Below are 24,595 nucleotides of genomic sequence, written 5' to 3'. Positions count from 1 at the left end.
GAATTTGTCTGGCAACAGTGCTTTTATAATGTCTAATGCAACGCCTGTCTTTAAAATGCGATTGTTTCTATGGAATTACAAACGTCAAAACGGTAAACAGACGTGGTTTATTTATGCAGACGACATTTTTGCCTAATTAATTCTTGGTAAGTACATTAGTTTTTGGTTTTGTTAATTATTATGCGATCTTACTAGAGATTTGAGACGAATTAATAGATATATCTTATTTTTCAGGATAAATAAACGAGATCAAATCATTAATTTTACGAAATATATATGTATCAGACTAAAGTCCTTTACATTGACTGTAAATAGGGGGGTGCTGGGTCTTCTAGTCGATGAGCTGCTTTATGTTCAGGGCCTATTCCGGTTGCTGTAATTTCGTATATACAAGGAGAGAGCAGTGGGTAGTCCAAGGAAGCGCAAGGTCAGAAGTCAAAGGTGGTTGTAGTGGTTCCAGCGGGAGAAGCTGTCCAGAGTGAAGCGGTCAGAGTAGATGTCGGAAGAGAGAGAGAGTTGAGATCGCTTTACGCGCGGTATATATAAGAATAGCGGGAGCGTGTACAAATCGGTGGCCGTACGTTTTTTTTTTTAAATTTTTTTTATTACAAGATAATACATTACAAAATGATAACAAAGTAATAATGTATTATTCCCAATGAGTTTATAAAACTCATTTCGGGAAAGACAACATTAGAAAGGACAAGGCAAATAAACAAAATACATTAAAATAAATAAACCCAGATGTTATTATGGAGTTCCAGAGAAAGATTGTGTTAGTCATTAATGAAACTGCTAAAGAAATAGCTTTTAAGAGATTTTGTCAATGTTTTTTTGTTCGTACTTGGTCGTTGGACTTGGTCTTGTCCAATGTGTCTGATTTCTGTGTTGTGAGAAATACAGAAATACTTTTGCGCGTCGATGTTTACCATCCGCCACTAGAAATATGTATGTCTAATATTAAACCAATTCCCACTGTAAAAAAGATAGAAGAAACTAGCAATTTCAAAAAAGCAGACTATGTTCAAATTTCTAACTTTCTTAAACAGAGTGACTGGTCATTTTTAGACACTGATGCTGATATTAATATACAGCTTGTACAATTTTACTCCATTGTTAATTCTGCAATCAAAAATGAATTTCCGAAATGGTTCTCAAAAGAACTGATTGACTTAATTTACGTCAAAAAAATATCGCGCAAGAGGTTCAAATAAAGTCGCCTGGCTATCGATTATATTGCCTTTCAAAAAATGAGGGCAGAATGTAATAAGCTCTCTACTAAATGTTATAACAGTTACATGTGTGTTGTCGAAGGCACTCCCATAGAGGACTCAAATTTATTTGGGAAATATGTTAAATCCCAAAAAGAAAATGGAACTTGTATACCTAGTACTATGTCATTCGATTGTAAAAAATCACAAAATGTACAGGAAACTGTTAATCTGTTTGCTGAGTTTTTTGGTGGTGTATATGTTAGTAAAAGTGTGGACAGTAAGTACTCTTGTTCTAATTTGGTTGAGAACCTTGATATATCTGACTGTACAATAACTATAGAGGACGTTATATCTAAGCTGAAGAGTCTCGATTTCCGTAAATCTGCAGGACCCGATAAAGTTCCACCTAGATTCTTAGTTAATTGTATGCATTCATTGTCACATCCCATACATAAGTTATTTATGAAATCACTCTCATCAGGTGTGTTTCCTGATTTTTGGAAGTTTAGTCATTTGACGTCTATTTTCAAAAAAGGAAATAAGAGCGAAATAACAAATTATAGGCCAATATGCATAATGTCTTCTTTACCCAAACTTTTCGAAAGCCTAGTACTGGACAAGTTGATATCTCAATTTAAACGAGTAATCTCACCAATTCAACATGGATTTATTAAAGGAAGATCAACGCTTTCCAATTTAATATTATACACTAATGATATCGTTAATGGCATTATCACATCATATCAAACTGACTCCATATATACTGACTTCAGTAAAACATTTGATAAAGTTAACCACAGAATCTTAATAAGTAAATTAAAATTGTTGGGAGAGAGAGGGACCATGTTTGAATGGTTTAAGAGTAATCTGTTGGGAAAGTACTTAGAGGTAAAGGTTGATTCATTCACTTCTTACAAATTTGCGGCATCAAGTGGAGTACCGCAAGGATCTCATCTGGGCCCAATATTATTTTGTTTGTTCATCAATGACATAGTAAAATTTTTTGGCAAAGTCAAAGTTCTGTTAATTGCCGATGATTTCAAGATCTACAGAATAATTAAAGATGATAATGATCGCGCTATTTTGCAGTCGAATCTGAATAAACTATTTACTTGGTGTTCAGAAAATGATTTGCAACTAAATATAAGTAAATGCCAGATTATTAGTTTTTACAAAGGTAAAAATCCTCTTCATTTTTCTTATTTCATTAATGGCGCTAATCTTCTTCGAGTTTCACAGATTCTAGATCTCGGTATCTTATTCCACTTACACATCGATGAAACTACTAGCGATGCAATAGGAATGCTCGGTTTTATTTTGAGAATGGGGGCAAAGTTTAAAAATGTGTTAACTTTAAAACATTTATATTGCTCATTAGTTCGAAGTAAATGAGAATATAATTCAACAGTCACCGTTCTACAAAGTCCATTCTCAAGCCTTAGAAAAGGTACAAAATAAATTTCTTCAGTACATCAATTTAAAAATGAATATTTCCATCGAATTTATAAATTATAATAACTTACGTACCGAAACCAGACTTCTCAAACTATCCGATAGAAGAGTTCTAACTGATATATTATTTTTATTCAAAATTATCAAATCTTTCATTGACAGCCCTGAATTACTGGAATTAATTTATTTTAAATGTAACAATAACCTCAATACTAACTACTCTATGTATTCACCAATTCCAAGAATTCATCACCTTGCAAACAAATATTGTAAGCTTATCGATATATTTGGTGTTAATAACTTTGTGAGTTTCAAAAGGCAACTAATTTTAGACCTTTTTGCTAGTTATTAACTTGTATTATTTATTAGCTTTAAAAAAGGTCTTGCCTTCATACTTTGATTTACTTTACCATATTATTTTTTCTAATTACCTTATGAGTAAATTATATTTAGCTATTTTATCCATGTACATGTTACACTTACATACATATACTGTCAACTTACTATGTAAAAGCCCGATAGGGCGTTAATAAATAATAAATAAATAAATAAATGATATGATTACGAAATGCTGTATGAAACGACCCACAGTCTTAGGTTATCCTTTTTATATTTATATATTTCTACGTTCGCTATCTCACTGTCTTAAATAATTAACAATAAGAAAAAATTGGAAAAAAAAATTCTAATAAAACCAAATACTTTGCCTGTATTTACGAATGCAATATTATTGCTTGACTTTTTCTAGTGTTTGCCGTGTAATGAAACCAATTTCTCGTCACACACGAGGGCGCTTTGACACTCTTATGTAATTTAATCAGAGGTAGCACACGCGATGCGCGGAGTTTAGAACTAACATAACGAAATCGGAAGCACTACAATTGACGTTTTTTTTTGCTTGCAATTTTAAAAAAAAATTTTTACAGCGCATCTGTAGTAAGGTGCACTAACTTCGGGGGGTGATTCTACACGATTTTAGAAGTAAGAAAGATGTACTTTTTTCGAAATTCCAATGTGTTACAGTATTTTTTATGCAAAATATTTTTGTATCAAAAAATAAACATCAGAATTTCGAAAAAAGTTATTCTTCTATATGTACCATCACGTAGAATCACCTCCCGAAGTTAGAGCACTTTACCCCAGGACATTTTGACATCAGAACGTCATTGCTTTTGAGTATTTGATATTTACTTTATTTTCAATTTGTCACAAAGATTTGGTACCTACTCCAAATTTTTCGAATAGTTATCATTTTAACGAAGAAAATTTTGAATGCAGATCGAATATTCCTTGATGCGGGGTATTCAGTTCCCGAGAATCAAGATTTCAATAAAAATAGAGGAGGCAGCCTGCACCCCTTCTGCCCTCAGCTCTACCGGTCTATACTCTCTCCTCCTGTAGCATTCGAGCCTGTCGGTTGACTTGCGACAGATGATCATTAAATTTATTTACATGGCTTCACATATACCATATAGCCGTGGTAAGGTGGTATCGTATGCACGAAAAAGTCTTATTCTTTTACCAGAAATTATGGCCAATATACGGAAAACTATAATTTATCAGAAGTAGGTATTAATAGGTATTGTAAAAGTCTCATTATTGTATCAAAAATTATAGTCAACATACGGAGAACTATAATTTATCAGACGTAGGTATTGTATAAGTCTCATTCTTGTATCAGAAATTATGGCCAACATACGGAGAACTATAATTTATCAGAAGTAGGTATTGAATAAGTCTCATTCTTGTATCAGAAATTATGGCCAACACACGGAGAACTATAATTTATCAGAAGTAGGTATTGTATAAGTCTCATTCTTGTATCAGAAATTATGGTCAACATACGGAGAACTATAATTTATCAGAAGTAGGTATTGTATAAGTCTCATTCTTGCATCAGAAATTATGGTCAACATACGGAGAACTATAATTTATCAGAAGAAGGTATTGTATAAGTCTCATTCTTGTATCAGAAATTATGGTCAATATACGGAAAACTATAATTTATCAGAAGTAGGCATTGTATAAGTCTCATTCTTGTATCGGAAATTATGGCCAACATACGGAGAACTATAATTTATCAGAAGTAGGTATTGTATAAGTCTCATTCTTGTATCAGAAATTATGGTCAACATACGGAGAACTATAATTTATCAGAAGTAGGTATTGTATAAGTCTCATTCTTGTATCAGAAATTATGGTCAACATACGGAGAACTATAATTTATCAGAAGTTGGTATTATCACACACATCACATGGAAAAGTGCTTGTTCTATTCCCAATGAAAAAAACATACCTAGAAAGAATACCTGAAGAAAATAGTTTCCTTCAGGGCCTATGTTATCTTTAAGGATGCTGTGTGGAGGGTCTTTTTAATAAAGAGGGAGTAGATGAAGTTTTGGGAAGAGAAATAGTATGATATAGTTTATAGATTAGTAGAAATGGCCTCTTTCGACCAGTCTCCCGATCCTGTCCCACACGTAGCAGGAGGCCAGTCGCATTCGTGGCTAAGACCCAGAAAAACCTCACTCCATGAACCCGGGCACCTCTGCTGAATCATAAACGTAGCGAACAACTTGGGGTTACTTAAGTCAGAGGTATTTATTGGTTATCCAATAAATGGTTGCCAGGGTGGCACGGTATCACTACCTAAATAATCCTCCTTATATATTTGTAGGGAATAAAATAATAATGATTGAGCATATTCTTGAACAACGTACCGACTAGAGGACTTTCATATTGAGGATAATATATAAGGAACGGAGGAATAAATTATGAAATGTGACCGTGAAAGACAATACCTATGTACATAGTTATTTTGACCACCTCTGTTGCTTGATTTTGATTAAATAGCGGTGCATAAAAAGTATTTTATTTTCATATAACATTTATTTACTAACGTAAATGCCACATGTTTATTTTATATTGTATATAAATATCATATTAAAATCATTCTGCGGCTTTTTGGCCACCCAGTTCTACCTGATAGGGAGGCTTTAACCGTTCATTAAAAGCAGGAAATTTAGCGAAAACGTTGAAATTCAATATTTAACGAATATTCAAACGCAACCAACACTTTCCTAGTTCATTTAATGAACTAGGAAATAACCATACTCGTTAACATATACTTATAGACATTGAATATTAACTACTAGACTATTCATATTGAGTACCTTTTGGATAATATAAAGGAATTAAAGACTAAATTATGAAACGTCGATGTGAAAGACTTGTCACGATACACAGTTATTTTGACGATATCTGATGCACACCATACTCGTTAACATATACATATAGAAATTGAATATTAACTACTAGACTATACATATTGAGTACCTTTTGGATAATATAAAGGAATGAAGGACTAAATTATGAAACATCGATGTGAAAGACTTGTCACGATACACAGTTATTTTGACGATATCTGATGCACACCATTCTCGTTAACATATACATATAGAAATTGAATATTAACTAATAGACTATTCATATTGAGTACCTTTTGGATAATATAAAGGAATGAAGGACTAAATTATGAAACGTGGATGTGAAAGACTTGTCACAATACACAGTTATTTTGACGATATCTGATGCACACCATACTCGTTAATATGTACATAAAGACATTGAATATTAACTACTAAACTATTCATATTGAGTACCTTTTGAATAATATAAAGGAATTAAGGACTAAATTATGAAACATGGATGTGAAAGACTTGTCACAATACACAGTTATTTTGACGATATCTGATGCACACCATACTCGTTAACATATACATATAGACATTGAATATTAACTAATAGACTATTCATATTGAGTACCTTTTGAATAATATAAAGGAATGAAGGACTAAATTATGAATCGTCGATGTGAAAGACTTGTCACAATACACAGTTATTTTGACGATATCTGATGCACACCATACTCGTGAAGATATACATATAGACATTGAATATTAAATATTAGACTATTCATATTGAGTACCTTTTGGATAATATAAAGGAATAAAGGACTAAATTATGAATCGTCGATGTGAAAGACTTGTCACAATACACAGTTATTTTTACGATATCTGATGCACACCATACTCGTTAACATATACATATAGACATTGAATATTAACTACTAGACTATTCATATTGAGTACCTTTTGGGTAATATAAAGGAATGAAGTAGTAAATTATGAAACATGGATGTGAAATACTTGTCACAATACACAGTTATTTTGACGATATCTGATGCAGAGCGTTAAATTCGCGGAGGTCATCGTAGGTTTAAAATATCAGCATGGAAACACAAGATTTAAAAAACAAAAGTTTATTTTTATTTTTTCTTTGTGAATAAAATCGCACAAGAATAATATCGCACAAAGGTCGCAATTGTTCACAACCGTCTTAAGCCACTATGGTACTTCCAAAATGGGCTATATTGTGAGGCTGAAGGTTGTGGGGAGGGCGTGTCTAAGAGACCTGTCTATTAAGATACACACTAAACATGGCCAAAGCCATTTCAAGCAAACGTTCAATTCTGGATGGTGGTCTTCACCAGGGCGATACTGAGAGTATTTTCCACTCTCTATTTAAGTTGTTTCAATAATTTTTATAACACTTCAGTAACTTATAAATCATTGGTTTTGTACGATTTTGTATGACTTTTGACAACTTAAATTTTAATTGATTGGTAGAAGTGATTATAAAAAAATGAGGTTGTCATTGGCAGCGATTTGTTTTTCTGTAAAAAATCATTTCAGATCTGAATTAAAACTGGCAATTATGAAATTATTTAAAATATAATGAATGAGTAGCTAAAAACCAATGAAAAAAGCGTGCAAAATCAATTTGCCAATCTATATTCCGTCTAGATAGGGAACTAAAAATATGAAATCCATAAATTTCAAAATATATGTACCTACTATACAAAATGGTAAAATACGCATTATTAAAAATAACCGACAAGGAATCAAGTACCTGCACTAAAAAACTTGAAATGCAGCCTGTTAAAATAAAATTTAATTTTAATTAAAACACTGGTCAAACAATATATATTACCACATTATTTAAATACAAAAAAAATACATGTTTAATGAATTAAAAGTATGATATTCTTTTGATAGCAATCTTCATTTGATAATTAAAAACAAAACGAAAATATGCAACAAACCTTAATATTATTTCTGGGGGTAAATGCTAGAAGTAGTATTAGGAAAATTATTTTTTAATTTGATATTATTAGAAACATAATTTTATAGATAAGCAGAAGTGCCAGAAAGTACTTCGTGCTTATCTAATGTAGAAGTTCGGATATTGTTTTAGCGATTTTTTTGCAAACAATTTTCATCCATCGTTGATTCACAAATTTGATCTAGAAGACGGATATGTTTTTTGGGTTAGATGGTACACTGATTTAAAACAACAAAGATTTTATCTTCTATGAAATAAATACTTTCTTTGTTGCATTATAACCCAGCATAGTAATTATAGTCTTACTATCAGCTCATATTGGAATCCAGTAGCTGGCTTTGTATTTCATGCGGTAATGGCACTCCTCCGAGAACTGACGTAATATTATCAACGTGATGTTCGTAATAAGTTCCACGCCTGGTTTAATCTGCTCAGACTGCAACCTGCAACAAATGCGCAGCAAATTAGATTGCAACTGATAATCCCACATCGGGAGTTTAATCCACTGGCTACTCGTATCACCACTACGTTGATACTTAAATATTGCGAAACTAAATCTCTAGAAGGTTGATTCACTTTTCATGAAATTTTCACAAATATCTTTAATTGAAAATGTTATTTTGTGCACCACCTCACATAACCCATATGTTTTTTCCGGAAGGAATTTTAAATTAAAGAGATATCAAATTTTATTGCAACAACTTTTTTTTTTACTTTTAAATGTTACAACCACGGTTCGCAGAAAATGTATTTAACAAAGTTAACTCATACAGGTATTTTTCGAAAAAAATCGTAACGTACCGGGCCGCTCGTAAGCTCTCGGTCCGATCCAGGACCAGCAGGAGTCCGAAAGGAACGATATAATGTTGTTTTTTAACAGTAAAACTGTGGTATTCAGTAGTTAAAAGTGGAAAAAAGTCAGGGACGCTCGAGAAAGACTGACGTCTCTGCATTGAAACGATATACAGAGTCTAATGAAAGACGATATAATGTTGTATTTTTATAACAGTAGGTAACGATGTGGTATAGAGTAGTGAAGGGTAGAAAAAGTCGGGGATATTTGCACTGGAATGATATACGGTACGTAGTCAAATTAAAGTCGATATAATGTATTTTTTTTTTTTTATATTTACTCCACACAGGAGGCCCTGAAGAAAATAATTTCCCTCGGGGCCTATGTCATCTTTGGGGATGCTGTGTGGAGGGTCTTTTTTTGGAGAGGAAGGAGTGAACATGGGTCTTGAAGAGTCCCATGTTGTAGGAGGGAGGAAACACAGAGGCCGGCAGTTCGTTCCACAGCCGAGCTGTTGAACTTAAGAACGAATCGTAGAAGCGACCCGTTCTCATATGACAAGTGTCAACTGTGTACAAATGTTGGGCGCGCGTTTGGCGTGTATCCCGACTACGCACCGGTGCCGAAGGAATCAATGACGCTAGTTCCTCAGAGCATCTTCCATTGTAATACCGATAGAACAAGGACAGCATACCTACCTGACGCCTGTGCTCTAAAGATTGCAGTCCGTTTGTTAAGATTGGGGAATCTATCAAACGGACCGCCCGTTTCTGCACAGAGTCAAGGGTTTTTTTCAGGTATTTTGGGGCTCCAGACCAGAGATAGCTGCCAAATTCGACAGTAGGGCGCACTTGCGATTTGTACAGGGTGAGCAGTTGTGTACTATTAAAGTATCTGCGGGCCCTGTAGAGTACGCCCAGCTTCTGAGAGGCCAACTTTACTCTGGCTTCGATGGAGCCCCCGTACCTGAGCTGGTCACTTATAGTTACACCAATTTTAACAGTAACCACACACTGTACAGTAGTGATAGGTAGAAACTATCGCGGACGCCCGAGGAAGACATTGAGCGATCAAGTAACAAATACATACGTATGGTGAAATTAGGCATATGTGATACCAGAAATGGTGTGAGGAGAATGTACGACGTGGAAGTGAATGGTAGAAGATGTCGAGGACACCCGAGGAAGACATTGAGCGATCAAGTAACAAATACATACGTATGGTGAAATTAGGCATATGTGATACCAGAAATGGTGTGAGGAGAATGTACGAAGTGGAAGTGAATGGTAGAAGATGTCGAGGACACCCGAGGAAGACATTGAGCGATCAAGTAACAAATACATACGTATGGTGAAATTAGGCATATGTGATACCAGAAATGGTGTGAGGAGAATGTACGACGTGGAAGTGAATGGTAGAAGATGTCGAGGACACCCGAGGAAGACATTGAGCGATCAAGTAACAAATACATACGTATGGTGAAATTAGGCATATGTGATACCAGAAATGGTGTGAGGAGAATGTACGACGTGGAAGTGAATGGTAGAAGATGTCGAGTACACCCGAGGAAGACATTGAGCGATCAAGTAACAAATACATACGTATGGTGAAATTAGGCATATGTGATACCGGAAATGGTGTGAGGAGAATGTACGACGTGGAAGTGAATGGTAGAAGATGTCGAGGACACCCGAGGAAGACATTGAGCGATCAAGTAACAAATACATACGTATGGTGAAATTAGGCATATGTGATACCAGAAATGGTGTGAGGAGAATGTACGACGTGGAAGTGAATGGTAGAAGATGTCGAGGACACCCGAGGGTTTAATTCTTAATAATAATATTATGCATTTTCGCCTTAACTACACGGAGTTTTTAGATATACTGTAATTCACAACCTTCAAACTTTACTCCAAACCATCCATAACCTGAACAATACCGGGAACACGTCAGCTATTAAATATAATTTTTGCTATATCTTTCCACGCACTTCCGTTGGTTTGAACATACCACTACATACTTTGAATACATCACCATGACATATTTTTAACACTTCTTGTCTGGAGCCTCAGAATACTTTAAAAACAAAAACTTTGACTTGTGTTGACATTATTGATTTGATTGACCTTTTGGTTGACTTTTTGTCTATTTATCTCAATAGAACGGGTCGCTTCTACACGACTTTCGTGTTTCCTCCCTCCTACAATATGTATTTCCATACCTTCTCAAATCACATCATCCATGAAGGAAGACATAAACCCAGAGAATTTATTTTAATATTAATTATGTGGAGCTAATTGTGTGGAGTTGATGCAAAAAAAATATGTTAGGATTCCGTGCTGAAATTTGCGCTATTTCGGTGTAAATATGTTGTTTTATAAATTTATTTATTTATTTATACTGGGTTTTACAGATGATCACACTTAGGTACGTGAGAACAATCCACTTATAAAAACTCAGTTATTGTACAACTAAAACAATCTACAATTAAATAAAGATACAAAAAATTAAATACAGATACATACAATTAAATACAGATACATACAATTAGAAAACAAAAACATCAAAAAATAAAAATAAAATACACAATCATATACAAGCTCGTTCAAGTAACACATTACATTATACATTATTACAAGTGGTAAGAGTCATAAGAAATACGAGAGGTATGCATAGATAGAAAATTGACATAATAAATTAGCTAATATTTTTTAATAGCGCCAGAACTTTTTTTCTGAATCCGTACAAATTATCGACGAAAATATCTATTTCAGCACACTCTATCTTGTTATATAGTCGACACATCTGGGTCAGAGGGCTAAAGTAGGCGATATTATTTATAAATGTATTCAGGTGAAAAATATTATGGCGTCTTAAACAATGCGAATTGGGGACATTTATTTTAATATTGCTAAGACATAATGTAGTATCAACTTGACTTAAATAAATTAAATTGTATTATTTCATTTAGCCGTGTTGAAAAGAGTTTGGGAAAAAATGGAGAGGAGGAAGGTGGGGCCAAACACGGCTAAAGCCATTCCAAATTGTGGTCTTTCACGACTTTCACCAAGACAATATTGTGAGTATCTACCATCGTGTACGACTCATTCTATAAATACAGTTATTCTCTACACTTTACCTTTCATATTCTTGTCATGATAGTTTGCTAGATGAGACGTTCAATTTGAAAATTTGAATGTCTTCAAAAGTAATACGTACAAGGAAATAATAAATAACCTCGATTCTGCATCATCAATGCAAAAGTTAAATTGAAAATATTCCTGGGACTTTTTACAGTTTTTTTTTGAGCTTCACAGATGCACTCATAGAGGGCAGTGGGATTCGCAAGATGGCAGCCAGTGGCCAGTAGTCGCTAGGGCCAGTGGGAATGCTCTCAAACAAACTTACTGTTTCATATCTCAATTTGCCAGCTTCTATTTAGGTCAACTATCAAGTCACCATTGTAATACGCGAAGTATTAATAAATCCCTGATTTATCACAAAGAACCAATTATTTATAATCTCCTTCCACGACGAGGTGGAGAACTGTTTGTGGGAACACAACAGGTTTCAATATAATAATCAGTATAATATTACCGACGCAATATAAATAAATCATTGTAAATGCATTCTGGGTCGCATGACGCCACTTATATTGCAGTTAATTCAAATCTCCCAGTGGAAAATGAGCTTTTGACTACGTCACGACTTTCGAACCTTTCACCTTTTCACCCCCTGGATGAGCTAATCTCGTTAAAAACGTTTTCTACAAACCTTGGGTTATACCCATCAATGTAATATATCAACAAAAGGTGAAAGATATGAAGTTTAAAAACTAGGTCCCAATGGTGGTTAAGTAGTTAAGACGCTGATTCGATAAGACAAGAGATCCTGGGTTCGATTCCTATTTGTGACCGTTATATTATTTATTTCATATGTCTTGATCTGTTCCATGTTTCCTTTAGATTTGTTAGTATTATTACTGTTTCGACGACCGTCAAAATTCAACTGAATATGGTACCTACGCATTTTAGCACATTTTAATCACTTAAACCTGGTCCGATTTTATTAATTTATTCCTCAAATTGTGGTTAAATATTTGATAAAAGATTAAAGTAAAGGAGCTTGGCTTCAACGAAATATCTATGACGCCTGCACAGTGCACAGCCTTTTTAATTGAAAACTTAAATTTGGATTGGAGGTCAAAATACCCGAACAAGCTGAACAATCATTTTTTTAAATCAAAAGGTAGCATAGCGTACATACTATACATAGCAAATAACTAGTACGCGTATGAGTTATTTTACTTATTAGTATTTTAAATTATAAAATATAGTCTTTAAAATATTTCTACTTACAAGTCCCAAAGATACGGTGAAATGGAATTTTGGAATGATTAATTTTTTAACGTGCAATATATTTCATAATTTAAATGTGCTGTATATTTCATATTTTAAATGTGCTGTAGTCGAAAAACGAAATATTATCTTAGAAACTTGATAAAAATATCTATGTTTACTTTGTATTTGATATAAATGTTGAAATTTCTAAATATTAAAAATTTAATATCTCACATGAAAATGTTAGCTAAAAAACGAAAAATTTTGGGTAAAATTATTTTTAAAACAATTATCTTTAACTCACAAAAAATTGAAAAAGTCGCCTCCAAAAGCATTAAAATTAAATTCTGTAATCGTTTTTTTAATAATTTAACGCAAACAAATAATGAAGCTTATATAGTAACAATAGGGAATTCTCGTGCATTTTGTAAATAATTTATTTCAATAAAGATAATTATTTTATTATGTGCCTCTTTTTTTTCTTTTTTTTTTAAATGCATTTTCAATTTTTTGTAGTTGTTTTAAAAATTGCGTGCTATTTCGGCTCTGAAAACGGTCATGCGCCATTTTGACCGCTACGTCACAAGTGCTACGTCACACCTTTGCCGCCGCCGCCGCCATCGGTTTGCAGGACCTACTCAGGCCGGTCAACAGTGACGTCATCGTTCGCCCTTGAACGCTTGATCAATCACCGGGCGTTTTTAGCTGCATTGAAATATTTCGTTCGCGCCTGTTTTTAAAGTCATTATAACTTTAATAAATGATTTTTGAAAATTATAAAAACTATGTATTCTTGTGTCTGAAGTATTTCTACATGTGAATAATTAATAATAAGTGATTTTTTGGTGTGGAGAGAATTCCCTATTAAAAAATATATTATTCAGTTTGATTGGGTATGTTGGCCTAAAATCAAATTTTAAGTTTTCTTTGAAAAACGTGATCATAAAATTATTCGTTGATCAGAGCGAATTTGAAATTTCGTCATTCGAATGGTCCTGCAGATTATCGCTCCGCTTAATGTTGAGAATTTAATCATGTTTCGCTGATAAGCATAATAACACGACCGTTTACTTGTCAACTGATCACAATTTGATCAAAAGCTGAAATGTAAAAAGAATAAATGTGACGAGAGCTTGAAATAATCGCACAAAAAATATTTAAAATACGCGATAACAAGTTTAAAAAACCAATAAGTTTTTTTTATTTGTAAAGATTTTTTTATTAATATATTTTTCTGTTATATTATCACACTAGAGGTAGGTACCTACTTCACTCTTATATGATTTTCAAAGCAAATTCGAGTTATTTGTACTTCATCCAACCGGAGTTTCACAGACAGACACAGAACTGAAATTTGTATTTTTATTTTTAAAACTTATTGATTACAACCAAACGTTTGAAATACGAACATAATAATATTCAAACACGAAAGAGAATTTAAGAAAAAGGTATCCACTTTCTGAACTATATCGGGATTTTTAAAGTTTACTATGTAGAAGATTTAAAACATATATTGTCGTGTTTGTAATTTTTAGCATTATTTTAAATACTTGGAAAGTTTTTTCATTTACAAGGCTATATGCATGCATTAAAACTTTATAATATTTAATGAAGTTGGAAAACCAACGTTTATTTATATTTAATCTTATAACGGTAGGCAGACTGAACCAAAATTAATTCAAATGTAATCTCATAATGACAGGCAGACTGAACCAACATAAATTTATATGTAATCTGATACAAATCCATGCTTGCACCTAATTTAATGAACTCTAATTTATGCGTAGACATCCGAAATGATTTGACTTGCCCCAATATGAAAACTGGGTATCATTTCGGTTAGTTGTAGGCAAACCACGTGATCATATTTTTAGCCATATTTAAGGGTTCGGGAATGCTGTGAATAAACGCAAACATTAGTCGTATTTTGACCGCCGAAGAGCGCGCTTTAAAGAAACATTCGCGGATAATTAAAGTTTGCTAAAGGCAGACTTTTCTGGCAGGATCAAGTTCCTTTTTAAACAAACCGCAAGGTGTAGTGAAGCTATAAACGAGTGAGGTGGGTACATTATAACACACGTACAAATTTAATTCAAATAAAGTATAACGCATTGGGGACGGTATTGAAAAAAATTTTACAATGGATTAAAAAATTGGAAAGATGTATCACAGTTATCAGGGCCGGAATAAACTGAATAAACTAGAATAAAACTTATGATATTGCAGGAATTATGAATTTCATCGAAACAATGTTCAGAATCCAGATGTAAGTTTTGTGCAATTTGTCATTACTTTGTTCCTAGAAATTTCATCGTTCATTTCTTTTTTCAGTTCTTATCATATGCTTTGTGTATTATTATTGAATAAATTTGTAAAAGTGTCTAAAAGTAGTGACTACCAATAGTGTAAATAAATATTCAATTTCGGAAAAAAGACCGAATTTTTTAAATTTTTTATTTGGAATTTGTAAATTTTCTACACAGCCAGCAATTTGCGGGCCATTGTGAAAAAGACTAGTACTTCGTAAACATATTTTATTTTCAAGGAATAAATAGTGATATTAAAATTCGAGTTACCTAAATACTGTCAGATTCATTTATTGACAAACCACGGAAAGGGAGACGCCGCCTTTTTCGCTCCTCGCAATACGGTTTTTTCTTCTTTCCCCGATCGGCTACTCTATAAATTTCAATGTCTATGAATTAATACAAGAAATCTCTAATAATAAATTATTTGCAAATTTTACTAGCGATTTGCATGTTTTTTTTTGGGCAGATTTTCATTTTAAGTGAGAATATAATAATAAATATAATATAAATGATAAATATAACATTCTTCTGTAATACATACTCGACCAACTATCAGACACACTCACTGACCAATAGGATGCATGATCTGGGCAACAAGTATGGGGGTGTTATTGATTTATTTATTGACTCCATACATAGAATTAAGCATAATCTACATCAACACTTTGTTGAATCCTACAAATTAGAGTAGCTTTGGTAAATTAGTTTTAATGATTTGTTTTATATGTAGTGTTGTTATAATTTCTTTTTTACTTTATGTTACTCTTACGTTTTACTAATATTGCTTCATATTTTTTAATATTTTCTCATTATACTTGTAATCAAAATTTTACAAGTGTGTATTTTTAACCTTCTTTAAAATGGATTACATCTATTTTCTGTCAATATCTCCTGTATAATACATATTCTCTTATTGTACTGCATCATGTATCACTTCTATGTAAAAGCCTATTTAGGCGTATATATATAAATAAATAAATTAGCATGTGGTAATTACATAGAGAAAAATAATTGTTGCTAATTTATTAAAAATCTCTTCAAATTATTGGTAATCCTGTTAAAAATGATATTGCTGAAACGAATGAATTAACAGGTTTCCTGATAAACTTTTTAGTAAATAACGAATATATTATCACGCAACGGAAAACGTGTTTTTAACTGGATTACCAATAGTTTGGAGAGGTTTTTAATAAATCAGCCATACTCATTATTCTCTGTGTACTTCCAAACCTTTCTCCACCCTACTTTCTTCCCTTCTACATTCCTTCCAGCCTCGTAAGATATTAAACAAGCCATTGGGGATGCCATGATCCCACTCGCATCATGCGGTAAGTATCGAAGAAAAATCGTTAGTATACTCATAAAATTATCGTTCCCTGATCTCCGTTCTAAATCTGTATCAAGGGTAATCCACCATAAGCCATAATTCAGATCGTTAATTTTATTTGCCTTTACTGAACAAAGAACGGATCTGTAGTTGGTATAGGGACAAGAACTAAGTACTCGAAGGTTCTATGTTTGACTAACACATACCGACTAACCGGGATACGCTTCACCGTTATTGTGTCTACCACGGTAATGCGTTGTTCGCAGAAATCTTTGATCGCCATTTCTAATTCTAAAGGATTCATTTTCATTCAAATGCTTATTTTGAATGCCACTGAAGGAATAAACCGAGAGAAGTGTGATCACAGCCTGTCGGTAATCCGGAATTAAGGTTTGTTTGAGCTTATTTCAGCTGAAAATCATTAAAAACTTTGAAAATGCGAAATTAAAAACTAAAAAAGAAAACCGTATTAACTGACACGTCTCGCACAAAAGGTTTTATTTAAATTGACGAAATCAGTTTTTTTTTCGAGATTTTTCAATTCTCCAACCCCATACAGGACGGTGAAATTGATTATCTGTTCAAGAAAATTTTGAACATTCAAAATATTTAATAAAGTTCACCAGAAGTGTAGATATATTTAAGAAAGTTCACCAGAAGTGTAGAAATATTTATTAATGTTCACCAGAAGTGTAGAAATATTTAATAAAGTTTACCAGAAGAGTAGAAATATTTATTAAAATTCACCAGAAGTGACCTCACTTCGGGAAAAGGACAACAGTTTGCAACCGGAAAAAAATCCGATATTTTCTGTCACGACAAACTCACACTCATATTTATTTATATTATTTGGTATAAGATGTATACGTTTGGAAAAAAATGTTTTGACTAGGGAGGAATTCACATTTTAGGACAGGAAAAATTAGCATACATATTTGCAAATAAAGTATTTAAATTTTGATTTTTGTATCAAAAAATTGAAATAACAGAAAAGAATAGAAGATTAAGAATAAAAATAATTTAAACAGACTGAAACACATAGAAGTTTATCATTACTGTATTATATCGGACGCTAGTGTGTTATATTTTAATAATAAATTTTATATTGTTTTTGTGTATTATATTAATCCGCTGATGTAACATTAATAAACTATTTGAGATTGTCTACATCCATCTTAAGATGGAAACCATAATCAAACTGGTTTCGGAAGTTGAATCAATGAGAAAAGAACTAACGGAAAAAGAAAGAACAATAAAGAGCCTGGAAGTCAGACTGGCAGAAGTGGAGCAAGTAACTCATAAAGACACCCTTGAATTTGCAGGGATTCTATTAAAAGAGAGTGAGCAGCCTGCAGAAGCGATTAAACGGGTGGCCGCAGTCACAGAAGTCGAAATACAAGGCGATGACATCCTTGACATCAAGAAAATTCCAGACTGATGACCTGGAGTCCCCCCAAAACTCCACGTCAGATTTACCCCCCAAAAAGACGACAGATTCTACTGAACAAAAAGTAGCTAAACACAATTACAACACAAGGAAACGGATTCCAGAAGATTTTTGTTATTGAAATCCTTAGTCCCTATTTCAAAGATCTTCTGTGGAGGTCAAAAACAAAGGCAAAAGAAATGGGCTTCAAATATGTCTGGTACAAAGACTGCAAAATTATGATTAGGAAAAATGAAGGTGATAGGCAAATACACTACATCAAACATTCGAATGATCTTAAAAAAATGATTAGTTTCTTTGATTGAGAGCCCCATTTTCACCAGTCATTCACTGGGTCGATTCCCCCAATATTGGTGAGTCATATTTTATATGCTTATTTCGCCTTGTAACAATAATCACTTACTACACTTTCAATAAAAGGTTGAAACCCCCAGTGATGGCTACGGATTAGTGGAGCTCTCATTCAAGGGAATTAAACAATTCTTTTTTTGTTTGGTATAAATTATATTATTATATCAACATGCCTTTCGCATTGGAATTTCTTGATTGAATTACATAACCAAAACCTATCTTACGCAACTTCAGATAATAATGTAAACGCCTGATTGGAAACTTTACCAATACCAAAATTATGCACCAAAACATAAGATCTATAAATAAAAACTTTGATGAATTCTCAATACAACTTCACCACTTAAATGTTGATTTTGACATAATCATTCTGACCGTGTGCTGGTTGCCAAACACATATACACCTAAAATCATCAAAAAACTACGCATCACACAACTCAAATATTTTTCATAATCACAACGATGGGATTGGTGTTTACACAAAAATAATCTAAACTTCACAGTAACCGAACTAAAAATTCAGGATGCAGGTTGTACACAAATAGAATATAACAATGATACATTAATCCTCGCTATATACCGCTCGCCATCGACTAGGAACATCAGGCCATTTCTAAACAGTCTTTGTTGCACACTTTCAAATCTTTCCAATGCTAAAAATATTATAAAAATAGGCGATTTTAATAATAACATACTACCGAGCAACCAACACCACCAAAGCCAAGACTATTTTAACATTCTAGAATTTCATGGATTAGTGATTACCGTCAAATCACTAACTAGAACAACAAATGGATCTATATAATGCATTGACCACATTATGGTAAAGTCCAAAAAATCATCTAAAAGTATCGTCTACAAATCAACTATCACGGATCATTATTCAACTATTTTTGAACTACAAACAGCCACCAAAATAAATAAATGAAGCCTGCCTTTAGCATACAATACAATCAACTTTCAAAACCTAAAAACCAATTTTAAGAACAAATCATGGCAAGAACTTTTCCAAATTAAACAATCGGAGGACGAATGAACATACTTTATTAACTATTTAAAAAACGAATTACTCCACCATACCTTGCGATGACCAAAAATTAAAAACAAATTAAAACCCATGAAACCATTGATTAACCACTCCATTATTAATTGCATTTACAAAAGAAACACGCTACACAAAAAAACCAAAGATAATCCATATGACCAACTAAAATCCAACTACTAGAAAAAATATAGAAACATGTATTGTAACGTCATCAGAAAAGTAAAATAAATTTACTACTGAGAAAGAATTAAAGACAGTAACAATAATCCCAAAAAATAAGGGAAATACTAAGAGAAGCCACAAAATCGCAAACTACAAAAGAGAAACAGAGCATAAATAAACTTTCTATTGATGGAAATATTGTTGAGACCACAAAAAATCCTAAACTCGTTGCTGATCACGTAAACAATTTTTTATTAATATTGGTTCAGATCTTGCTTCTCAAATTGCCCAGAGTAGAATCACCCAATCTGCAGATACAGTGGATCAAGCTAGTAATAAAAATACAAAATTTATATTCCAAACTGTGTCACAGTAAAAAATACTTCTTCTGCTGGACCAGATGAAATTTCAACCAAAATCCTTAAAACTCTGTCTTCGGAGATTACATTGTCCCAAGAATACCTTATAAACCTAAGCATTACACAGGGCTACTTCCCCTCTAACCTAAAATAAAGAATTGTAATTACCATATCCTAATCTGGAAAGAAGACAGATACCAACAACTATAGACCAATTACTTTACCGAATAGCTTATCTAAAGTTTTTGAAAAACTCATTAATGCACAACTTTTAAAGTTCATCGAGAGCCATAAAATACTTTAAAAAAATCAATACGGTTTTCAAAAAAACAAAAATACCTAAGATGCAATTGCTAGTGTGACAGACTTCATTGTAAAAAGCCTTGATAAAGGAAATAAATGTATCTCAATCTTTTTATACCTCTCTAAGGCTTTAGAAACAATATCACACAGCAAACTAATTTAAAAAAACTAGAAAAAAGCGGCATTACGGACAAAGAGCTAAACTTCTTTAAAAACTACCTTAATGGACGCAAACAACAGGTTAAAATACAGACTACCCTCAGTAATCGGCGCTCAACTGACTATGGAATTCCACACGGAAGCGATTGGAACCGACTCTGTTCCTACTGTATATTAACAATTTTTGCAACCTAGAAATTGAGGAAAGAATTGTTAGCTTTGCTGACGATACTTCTTACTGTTCGAATACAAAAATTTGGCAGCTGTATTTTAAAAAGCTGAAAAAAAGACTTTAACTAAGTTAAACAATGGTGAGATATAAACACGCTTACCCTTAACACGAAAAAAACAAAATATGTCACTTAAAGCATCAATACTACAGGCCAACCTAATGATGATTATTCCATAAAAATACATAACCGTACGAATTCCAATGAATGTAATGAGTGCCCCAGTATAGAGCGCACTCCACAGATGAAGTACCTCGGCCTCACCATTGACCCATACCTCAAATGGAATCTACAAACTCAGATCATTGCAAATAAAATTAGGAAAACAATACATTTCTTCAGATCCATAAGGAACTTCCTTAACTTACAATTTTTAAAAACGATTTATTTTCCAATCACACAATCCATCATTGAGTATGGTATCATTGCATGGGAGGGGGTACTTCATCAACTCTAGATCCTGTTGAAAAGGCGCAGAAAACAATTATGAAAATTATTCTCAAACTTCCTCAAACTACAAGCAGTAACTTAATTTAAAATTAAACAATAACTATGTAAACATCACTTATAGGTAGCTTCATCAGGGCAGTACAATCAGATGAAGCTACGGTTGTAGCGAAACCCGGTCGGCATTAAGTATTTACCTATAAGTGATGTTTACAAAGTTATTGTTTAATTTTAAATTATAATGTCACATCACAAAGTAACCGCTTCATATGAAGAAGTAACTTAATTTTCCACATAATGAGAGTATTTGATGTTCGACAGATCTATGTAAAAAATATCCTCATACATCTCTTTAAAAAAAAAACACGTACTTTACGAAAAAAAAAAAAATAGCTTAAGATTTACGCGTAATTCGAACAAAGATATATTGCAGGCTCCAGCACTTTCTTCCACCTTTGGCCAACGTAGCTTTAGATACTTTTCCACACAAATATTCAACATGCTCACAGAAAATATTAAACTGAGTCAAACACAGAAAGAGTTTAAAAAAAATATTAACATTTGGATTTATTCAAATGATCGAACATATACTGGTGCCCTCACCCAAACGCCTTGTCACTGACAGTTATTGTAGTATGTATGGTGATAAAACTTGCTGTACTTGTATTGTGTATATGCAAACAATAATGTTGCCTAACCAAACGCCTTGTCATTGATAGTTATTATACAGGGTTTTTCAATAAGAGGTGTTATTTTGTATAGCCCGCTATTTCGGTAGATGTTACTTTTGAAGCTGTCATTTTTTGACATTTGACAAGTAGAAACGATGAAAGAAAATTAAAATTAACTTGAGTGAATCAAATGCAAATCATCTTGTGTGATGAGGCCCATTTCCACCTCGGTGGCTTCGTCAACAAGCAAAATTGTTGCATCTGGGGCTAGGAAAACCCAAGAGTTATTGTTGAAAAGCCTCTCTATCCTCAACGTGTGACTGTTTGGTGCAGTTTATGGTCCGGCGGAGTCATTGGACCTTACTTTTTCGAAAATGAGGCTGGAGCAATAGTTACTGTGAATGGATCGCTATCGAGAGATGGTTAATGATTTTTCATGGCCGGAATTGGATGGTATTGATCTGGACAACGTTTACTTTCAACAAGACGGCGCTACGTGCCACACAAGCAACAAAATCATTGACATTTTACGATTGAATATCAAAATAACACCCCGTATTGGAAAACCCTATAGTATGTATTGTGCTAAAACTTGCTGTATTTGTATTGTGTATATGCTAATAAAAATGTAACCTAAAATGATTTATTGCTGTATAGGAACCTATATTAAACATTTATAAGTAAACCATAGACAAAATGCGTAATAAATAAATAAAATAATTAACTAAAAAATCTGCCTCAACACAGGTTCGCCTAGTGAGGCAGGTTATGCACAACTTAAAATATAGAATATTATGCCATATCTTTATAAAATTCATAAATATTTACTTTTTCTTCTATTATTGTAACATTAGTTTTTCAACAATGTCATTGTTACTAACATACATATAGGTATTTTACTCACTAATGATATATCATATATTCTGTAATTTTTTTAATGAAATAAATAAATTTAATCTGAAAAAACCACGAGGCTTCCAAAGACCCTAACTTAACATATTTAACCGCCTTTTTAAAGGTGAGCTTTCATATATTTGCGTTTTGCACAAAAGTCGTGTATGTATATATCATATATTCTGTAATTTTTTTAATGAAATAAATAAATTTAATCTGAAAAAACCACGAGGCTTCCAAAGACCCTAACTTAACATATTTAACCGCCTTTTTAAAGGTGAGCTTTCATATATTTGCGTTTTGCACAAAAGTCGTGTATGTACCAGAAACGTCCTTTTCAGGACGAAAGTCAATTTTTTTTGCATTTTACAAAGTCGTTTGCGGCGTGTAACTAACCCCTATTTTACAGTATGTGTGCACGCGACATTTCGTCTGGTAAATGTATGGTACTGTATATTATCTGCCTGTACAAAATATAAATAAATAAGCAAAAACATATGTACATTTGTAGAAATGCATCACATATTTGTACAGCTCCCTTTCGTATAAAAAACGGCGCTATACAAATCATCCAAATATTATTATTGTTTTCATATTTATTAATATTATTTATTTATTCACCCCATGTAGGCTTTTATATGTATACAATGTTTAAGGTAAGCTGATCAGGAGTACAATAATATAGAGTATATATTATATAGCATAATAAGCCGAGTAAAGACTATATTAGCAGGCATAATACAAGTTAGAGTTCAAAGTTGTTGAACATTCAAGTAAAAGTTGTTCAGTAAATAAATATAATAATAAAAGTAGAAGATAGGTACTCAAAGAACTAAGACAGTAGTAACAGAATAATAACAATGTTAGCCAAATAAATATGAAGTCTTTATTGTTAACCATGTTATGCTTTAGAAATAATAAAATGATACTTAATGATAATATGAAACTGGATATGAAGGAATATTCCATCATTATATTATTACTTCTATTGGCTAATATCTTCAGTGTTTGGTACTTATTTCAATAGCATCACAGCAGATTATGTAAAAGTAACGGGTCAACATTGAAATCACAACTCCATAGGCGGGATTGGTTTATTGTTAGTCTCCCGTTCATTCGATGTGACGGATTTGACCAATCCACCTAGGGATGTGCAAAAACCAGGTCTTTGCTAGTTTTATTTATTTATTTAAACTGATACTATTTAAATAAATCTCCTACTAACACCACGATATGCGGAAAATGTTGCTTGTGGTGTGATGAAGGGCAGCCGAGGAATTGAGCACACTACCCTTGGGTGGGCGCTCAAAACCCAAACGCGATGTCAACTCAGCCACGGTAAGTTTTTATGAATTGCTTTTGGGAGAAGTGATTAGTAAGGGCGGGCCTGATTTTTATTCTCCATGATATATATCTGTATAGAACCTCTCTGTATTCCTAGATGTGTGCAGACAACACGCCACCTGAAAATCTTAGAAGTATATGGAACAAGTATAATAAAAGTAAATTGACTTATTTCTTTGGTACTAATTTTTTAGTTTTCTCTTCGAGAGAGCTTTACAAAGAAAACAAATTTAACAAAGGTAAAAGTGCTAATTTAGAGTTCCGAATGCAACACACATTTCAAAAAGGTAGATATCATAAAATGAAACATATAATATAATGTGGTTTTAGGGTCTATTTTATCTAGGTTTTCAGAATCATAGTGAAAAATGCATCAACAATATGAATAATGTTGAGTTATGATTTAAAACTTCACATAATAGTACCTATATTAAAGTATACTTTACGCTATTTTTTTTTTATTGGTACACTTTGAAAACATAAATATTGATATTATTATTAAAAATTTGGAAATAAGAACTATTAATGAATTCGTGATGTGACATCACAATATCTTGTTGTC

This window comes from Hesperophylax consimilis, chromosome 2, assembly GCF_061612785.1.
Source record: "Hesperophylax consimilis isolate HC1 chromosome 2, BYU_Hcon_1.0, whole genome shotgun sequence".
In the NCBI taxonomy this organism is placed as follows: Eukaryota; Metazoa; Arthropoda; class Insecta; order Trichoptera; family Limnephilidae; genus Hesperophylax; species Hesperophylax consimilis.
The sequence above is the reverse complement of the archived record's forward strand: the minus strand, read 5'-3'. Positions refer to the sequence as shown.